Source organism: Aedes aegypti, chromosome 2, assembly GCF_002204515.2.
Source record: "Aedes aegypti strain LVP_AGWG chromosome 2, AaegL5.0 Primary Assembly, whole genome shotgun sequence".
NCBI classification, from domain to species: Eukaryota; Metazoa; Arthropoda; class Insecta; order Diptera; family Culicidae; genus Aedes; species Aedes aegypti.
In genome coordinates this window covers 357,686,461-357,695,305 of record NC_035108.1, presented here as the reverse complement: position 1 = coordinate 357,695,305, position 8,845 = coordinate 357,686,461, and positions in this window count along the sequence as shown.

Genomic DNA, 8,845 nt, shown 5'->3' with positions numbered 1-8,845 from the left:
ATGCAATGTTCAAAGCCACCACTATGACTGAAGCAGTCCAAGAAGGTGTAAAATTTAAAAAAAAAATTGTTATTGGATTACGTTTTTCTAATGGATCCAAATAATAATTTAAATATATTAAATTGGAATGCTCGTTCTCTGAATGGTAAAGAGGACGAGCTGTTTAATTTTCTTACAATTAATAACGTGCATATAGCAGTTATTACCGAAACGTATTTAAAACCTGGATCTAAACTCAAAAGAGATACTAACTTTTTTGTTTATCGTAATGATCGACTTGATGGGGCATGTGGGGGAGTTGCAATCATCATTCATAGGCGTATAAAACATCAACTGTTTTCATCATTTGAAACTAAAGTTTTTGAAACTTTAGGTGTTTCTGTTGAAACACAGTTTGGTAAATATACTTTCATAGCTGCCTATTTGCCTTTTCAATGCTCTGGACAGCGAGTTAATTTGCTCCAAACTGACTTGCGAAAATTGACTCGCAATAAGTCAAAATATTTTGTCATTGGTGACTTTAATGCCAAACATCGGTCATGGAATAACTCTCAAAGTAATTCCAACGGCAGAATTTTATTTGATGAGTGCTCTTCAGGATATTTCTCAATTCAATACCCTGATAGCCCCACATGTTTTTCCTCTTCTAGAAATCCATCTACGATTGATTTGGTCTTAACCGACTCTAGTCATCTTTGTAGCCAATTAGTTACTTATGCTGATTTTGATTCTGATCATGTCCCTGTTACATTTCAAATATCCCAAGAAGCGATTCTCAATCCTATCAGCTCCACTTTCAATTATTTACGAGCCGACTGGAATATATATAAAACGTATGTTGACTCCAATCTTGATGTTAACATTTCTTTAGAAACTAAACTTGATATTGACAATGCTCTTGAAACTTTAACAAATTCCATTGTTGAAGCCCGGAGCATTGCAATTCCAAAATGTGAAGTAAAATTTGAATCCGTGATTATAGACGATGATCTTAAACTCTTGATCCGTCTTAAAAACGTGAGGAGAAGGCAATTTCAACGCACTCACGATCCTGTTATGAAAATTATATGGCAGAATTTGCAGAAAGAAATCAAGAAACGTTTTGCTCAATTAAGAAACAAAAATTTTGAAAATAAAATTTCTCAATTGGACCCTGGCTCTAAGCCCTTTTGGAAATTATCGAAAATCTTGAAAAAACCTCAGAAGCCAATACCGGCATTGAAAGAGGAAAACAAATTATTACTAACTAATTGCGAAAAAGCTCAAAAACTTGCTATGCAGTTTGAAAGTGCGCACAATTTTAATTTAGGACTTACTAGTCCAATTGAAAATGAAGTTACTCAGGAGTTCGAAAATATTCTCAATCAAGAGAACGTTTTCGAAAATGCCTGGGAGACTGATTTGGAAGAAGTGAGAACTATTATTAAAAAATTCAAAAACATGAAAGCTCCTGGCGATGATGGAATTTTCTACATCCTCATCAAGAAACTTCCAGAAAGTAGCTTATCATTTTTAGTTGATATATTTAACAAATGTTTTCAATTAGCATATTTTCCTGACAAATGGAAAAATGCTAAGGTTGTTCCAATTTTAAAACCAGACAAAAATCCTGCAGAAGCTTCTAGCTATCGTCCAATCAGTTTGCTTTCCTCCATCAGTAAACTTTTTGAAAAGGTTATTTTGAACAGAATGATGGCCCACATCAATGAAAATTCAATTTTTGCCAATGAACAGTTCGGATTCCGCCATGGACATTCGACCACTCATCAACTTTTACGTGTAACAAATTTGATCCGTTCCAACAAATCTGAAGGCTATTCTACTGGTCTTGCTCTTCTAGACATAGAAAAAGCATTCGACAGTGTTTGGCATGAAGGTTTGATTGTAAAATTAAAAAACTTTAATTTTCCAACATGCATTGTTAGAATAATTCAAAGTTATCTGTCAAATCGTACACTTCAGGTTAATTATCAGAACTCCAGATCTGAAAGACTTCCTGTAAGAGCTGGTGTTCCTCAAGGCAGCATTTTGGGACCAATATTATACAATATTTTCACATCTGACTTACCTGAGCTACCTCAGGGATGTCAAAAATCTTTGTTTGCGGATGACACAGGCCTCTCCGCCAAAGGACGAAGCCTGCGTGTTATCTGTAGTCGATTGCAAAAAAGTTTGGATATTTTTTCTTCATACTTGCAAAAATGGAAGATTTCTCCTAATGCTTCCAAAACTCAACTAATAATATTCCCACATAAACCAAAAGCTCTTTATTTGAAACCTTCAAGTAGACATGTTGTCACGATGAGAGGGGTTCCAATAAATTGGTCAGATGAAGTTAAGTATCTAGGGCTCATGCTAGATAAGAATTTAACTTTCAAAAATCACATTGAGGGCATTCAAGCCAAATGTAATATATATGTAAAATGTCTCTATCCCCTTATTAATAGAAAATCAAAACTTTGTCTTAAGAACAAGCTGTTGATATTCAAACAAATTTTCAGGCCAGCCATGTTGTATGCTGTACCAATATGGACTAGCTGTTGTAATACCAGGAAGAAAGCTCTGCAGAGAATTCAAAATAAAATTTTGAAAATGATTCTGAGGCTTCCTCCCTGGTATAGTACCAATGAGTTACATAGAATATCCAATGTTGAAACATTGGAACAAATGTCAAATACAATCATTAATAATTTCAGGCAAAAATCGTTACAATCTTCTATTGCCACGATTAATGCGTTATATGTTTAGGTTAAGTTAGGGTAAGTATATTAAAAACGTTTTTTTTTCTCTTATTAGCAGGTGAAATCAACTCACCTGTAAAAAAACTGAACTGCTACGGCAAATGAAATGTAATATGTTGTTAATAAAATGTTAATTAAATCTTAAATTTGTTTTACTAAATTAGGATGATAGTGTTGTCAAATAACACAGAACACCTAGATATAAGAAATGAATGTAATGTTTGGAATGATACTAATAAAGAAATTAAAAAAAAAAAAAAAAAAAAAAAAAAAAAAAAAAAAAAAAAAAAAAAAAAAAAAAAAAAAAAAAAAAAGGGGTTGTTCTATGAGCAGATAACTGCATATTTGTCACATTCGACATTTTTTACAATTTCAAGTTAGAGCCGGGGAGAGTTACCAAATGATGAATATTTTCAATCAATTTACTGAAAACTGTGAGATTGTTCTAGTAAATTCGAAAATAATACCAAGTTGTTTTGTCACATAACAGTCACATTGAGATTATACATGAATCTTGTAATGCAGTGCTGTTAAATTTCAAAATTTTAGAAAAATTAAAATGCTTAAAGCACCTTCCCAGCCGAAATATAGAATCAGCAAATATTGCCAACCAACAGTAATTCAGGAAAAGTTACCGGAAAAACATTTTCCGATTACTTTTTCCACAGGGAGGCATGATATTAGCAATAGAGTTCTGTTTGATCCTTCGACCTTGACGCTTGCTCCTGCGGGGGCGGGCGACGAGGGTAGGATCAAACAGGTCGCGCGTCGGTCGAGTAGTGAAATGAAAACGCGCCGCGGATCGTTAGTAGCGTTTGATCTATTGATCGCGTAACTTGCTCTTGCGCAAGCGAGTAATGAACACTTGCTCGGCGTATAACGCGATTATCGAATTATATCGTGAATCCGATTAGGCGTGATTATATTATATATTATCGCATCACCAACCACTGGTGACTTCCAGATCTTTACCTTATTCCGCTAACCTAATATCCTTTCCATGACAACTGTGGAGATGCAGAGGTGATCTCGGTCTCTAGTAACAACGGTTGTCGAACTAACATTCCTTCCCTTCCCCGATGACCGTAAGGACGTTGTCGGCGCCGTTATTGAGTTTTAAAATTTGAGTTCTAAATTTGTGCACATTGAGAATGGTAAGCCCCATTCATTAAATCTCTGTGCAACGTCGATTGTTCTGGTCAATCACGGAGTAGCAACTACGAATTGTACGGTCATCTATGCTCATGCTCATAGTGAACAATGTGATTTTGTGAAGTGAATGTGATTTTGACCAAAATAAGTTCATCTGACCGTTGTGCAAACCAAATAATTAAAGAAGGAAGTCAAAGAAGGCAACAAAGCATGCCAACTGTCAGTGAGATGTCTCCTCTCTCACAGTTTCGGCCTAACGACATTCGGCCTGATGGCTTCGGCCTAACAGATTGCTGCCTCAGGAATAATTGAGGATGTCTGGAGGTGAAAACCACTAAACAAATATGTCAAAAAATATAAGAAAAATACATTTACAGAAATGCCCTTACTATCTGAGTTTAAGAAGGAATGCCTGAAAACAATTATTCAAAGTACACAAAAGAATGTTCAAGATTAATAGACCATTATCTGGGGACTCACTATAAACTTCCCAAAATGTTATTTAGAATTCCTGGAACAATTAATGAAGCAATTTCTCGGGATCTGAAGAAAATTCTGTCAAGCTTACATAGATATTTTTTGAGGTTTGTAAATGAATTATGAAAAAAATCATGAGAGAATTTTAAAAAATACATTGAAGTATTTGCTGTAAAATCGCTGTACAATTTTCGGAATGAATCCTGAAGTGATTGTTGATGAATTTCCTACCAATGAATTGATTTATGTTAGGATCTTTGACAGAAGGTTGTTTGTTTGTTTGGTGGACTCCAATATATCTCCAAGAAATCGATCGTGATCATAGGCAACAACTTGTGACAACGGCAAGGGAAGATATTCACCAGCTGTCTTATACCGTTTTGATTCGAATCCCGGACAGCTTAAACTTCCAGACACTCTACTTTGTAGGGGAAAGATTTCACTTGAAAGTTTGAAAATGTGCCGTCTAAAAGTTCCCAATTTGAAAGATGATTTTTATAAACATTTTACATAGCAATCCATGAAAATTTACAATGTACAACTAGTTTTGACGTCTTTCTAACGGCTTAGTGTGTTTTATCAATGACTCGACTATTCTGCTGCCCTGAATTCGAATCAAAGTGTTTGGAATATGAAGCAAAAGTGTGGTTGTGTCCGGAATAAATATCATGAAGAGGCCGAACATTTTCATTGATTGAAGTGATTTAATGATGTGGAACCGAATCTTCATCCACCATTCAAAATTAAAGTGTTTGCATGGCCTGATGACGCATAAGTTTTGTACAGAACGAATCCGTTTTTTTATGTGTTTCGATTAGTTATACTTCGCTGAAGCCTTAAGTGTTTTTAATATGAATCAAAACGGTATAAAGTTAAACTTAACAAATTTTCCAAAAAGTTTTTGGTTACGCAATTTCATATACAGGGTATAATCAAAGAGGTTGAGATAGGTAAAATTTTATCAAAATTCAAACATGCATAACATTCTTAAAAATTGATTCAGTTTAATGCGTCCGGAAGCATCCAGAGGAATATTTTGTCTAGCTTCAAAAATGACAGGTCAGGACTGGACATGGTTTTTGACATACCATTTGGATTTCCTGTTACAATGCACTATGGTCCAGAAAGCTGTTTTATGCGGAAAGATGCATTTTGAGCTTAAGAATGGAATAATAGACAAAAAAAAAAAGTTGTATAAAATACAATTTTATTTTATCTTTTGAATGCCGTCAAAAGATATATTTAAAGTTTGCCCCAATCAGAGATATCCACAATCAAAGTAGGCATGTTTTTGTGAGAAAAACAACAATAACTCCCAAACGGAAGGAGATAGCGAGTTTCATCACTCACCAAATTACGCATTTTTTAAATCTCTAGAAGTGTTTCATAGACTACTTTGATGAGATATTTGAATTGAAAACGTTAGAGCCAGAAAACCAGTTTTGTTCGGACCACCCTATGTCACCAAAAGAGAAAAGAGCTCTAAATCGGCCAATTTAAGAGATACAAAAAAAACTTTTTTTGGCAAAGTTGCTTGAAATTGAATGGTTTACAACTTTGCTGAAGCATGTATAATATAATATCTACAAATAAGAAAGTTATTTACACAATTTCTATGAAAATGTGGTTCACTCCAATTTTCAAAAACATCAAACTAATACAAACAACTTTGTAGAAGACCATATTCGTCTATTGTTTCATTCTAAAGCTCAAAATGCATCTTTCCGCATAAAACTGCCCAAAATTTTAGCCAGATCGTTCCGCTTGAAAACGCTGAAAATGTCGTCGACATATATCCACCATTTATCCGGTAATACTCCTTGTTTCTTTAAATTTTCCTCAAAATTCGCCATGAATAGTTCGCACAAAAACGGGGAGAGAGGGTTTCCCATGGGGGCTGCTTTCGTCTGTTTGTAGAAATTTCCTCGAAATTGAAAGTAGTTTTCGTCCATGCACAATCTTGCCAACCTCATGTATGTCATGACCTTTCTTTTCCATGCTGCATCCGTCCTTTGGGGTAATAACCAGTCCTCGAGAAGATTTAGGGAATCCTTTACTGGAACGCTGGGGAAAAGAGCCGCTACGTCGAAAGAAACCATCATCTCGTCATCCTCGATGTGTCCTGACTCTAATAGTTTCTGAGAGAACTCCTGGGTGTTTTTAACTGACCTAGTGGGGAATGGATTCGGCATACTCTGGAATTCCTTGACTAACCATTTCGGCAGTTTATGAGTGGGGGATCCGTCGGCCGCGATGATTATTCGCATTTCCTTTCCTGATTTGTGAATCTTCGGTAGTCCTTTAATCCGTGGAAGAATGGGGTTTGACTCTTTCAAACGAGCCTCGCCAATAATCGACTTGCAGTCCTTCAGGGTTTTGTCCGTGAGCTTGATGAGTCCGGGTAGTGGATCCACTCTCAAATGTCGGTAGGGGCCTTCGTTGATCTTTTTCGCCATTTGTTCGTCGTAATCCGTCTTGTCCATGATGACTACTGCGTTGCCTTTATCCGCCTTGATGTAGAACACTGGTTTATCCTGGAGTTCTTTCACGATCCTCGTCTCGTCCTTGTCTGCCCTGCTTCGTTGTCCTGTTGTAATGGCCTTTGTTACGATGTTCCTCGTTGTGTTCTGGTCCTTAATTTGGGATTTTTTTTCATTTTCTCGCATTCCTCACCGACCTAATCGTTTTTGTTTTTAAGGATTGTACCCCGTTTGGCATAAAATCGTTTGGCATAAAGCCGTTTGGCATAAAGCCGTTTGGCATAATGGTCGTTTGGCATAATGTCCGTTTGGCATAACGATTGAGTTAGAATGAATATCGGCATTTTCGAAGCTTTTACCGAGATCAGCACCACTGAGCCCATAGCAAAAAGAACATAAAGTTGTTGCGATATACATATTTGAAAATAGTAAATTTTCAAAGAAAGTTCGCAGTAATTAATAAAGGGAACGCATATATTTTGCTGCAGATCAAGCTCTGTCCCAGTTTGTACGTAACACTTGATGAAAATTACTTGGTAGAAGAAGGAAAAATTTATTTGCAAAATATTAAAAGCTCTTATCCAAAGATCTATTTTTGCAGCATAATGCAAAAATAGCCTATATACAAGAGCAGATTATTTTTCGTTTAAAATGTTTAAGGCTCTAACACTGAATATCTTCTCACAACATAACTCAAATGAACAACACATTTTTGAAAGAAAATATATGTGCCAAAACTTTTGAACGATTCAATATAAATTTTGAAAGTGTACATCAAAAACGCTGTCTATCATCGAAAGGAGGGAAAATTTGTGATTGAAATAATATTTTTCCAGCATATGTTGAAAGGAGATCTTGTGTTTGCAAAGAAATATGTTGAATATTTACAGGTTCTAAAGTAATTATTATCCTAACAGCACATCTTGCAAGAATTGCGAAATATATAAATGGTAAACATTTAACTTGACTAAATAATATAATTTAAAACAGTATAAATATAAAGAACAGCCTATTTTTAGAAGAAGGCAAAATTTATGATTAAATCAATAGAAGATTTGACGCCAAAAACTATTGCGGCATAGTAAAACGAAAAGACATCAAAAATTGTGTTCAGAATCATAGCTCTTGTCGTACTTTTCCCCGAATGTCGTTTCTCTGAATGTCGGTTCCCCGAATGCCAGTTCCTAGAATGACTTGTTTCCCTGAAAAGTGATGCAGTTTAAATAGGTGCTATAATAGTCTTTAGTGGCTGGAAGGTGAACGAGCAAGAACGATAAGCAATCAAAAGAAGCTGGTATTCTGTCATTCTTGGCTATACACATGTTGGCAAAAATATTGAGGACGGTAAAACTCGAAAGAACCGCCAATTAAATAAAGAAGGGTGCATATCAGATGGTCAGTTCGCTCACCACCCTGAAATGTTTAAAGTTTCGACAAGTATGAGTGCCACAAACTTTTCGGGGAAGTGGGCTTTTTGTTGAAGCGGGATATACGAGGAACTGGTATTCGAAATACTGGTGTTCGGGGTAATGACATTCGGGGAAATCTTAAAAGAACAGCCTATGTATAAAAAAAGGTGAAATTGGTTTCAATTTCAAATGAACAGTTTTTATGCCAATAATTGGTTACATCATATTTTAAAAAAATCCAATGTTTGAAAGAAGGGTAAATTAGTGCTAAATTCATCAAAATTTTCAGTGCAAAAAAATATTTCCAATAGCGGAACTCAAAAGAAGAATTAATATTTGAAAGAAGAGTAATTTCTGCATAAATTATAAAATATTATTGACAATAACTTTCCTCATATGCTTTAGATTATTCAAGAGCATATGTTTGAGAATAAAGTGACATTTTGTAGCAATTAATGTCAATTATTGACTCCAAAACAAGCCCGAATCTCATCTTAAGAAATTCTTGGTTTCAAACTCATTATGCCATATGATTATTATGCCAAACGACCATTATGCCAAACGACCGTTATGCCAAACGACTTTA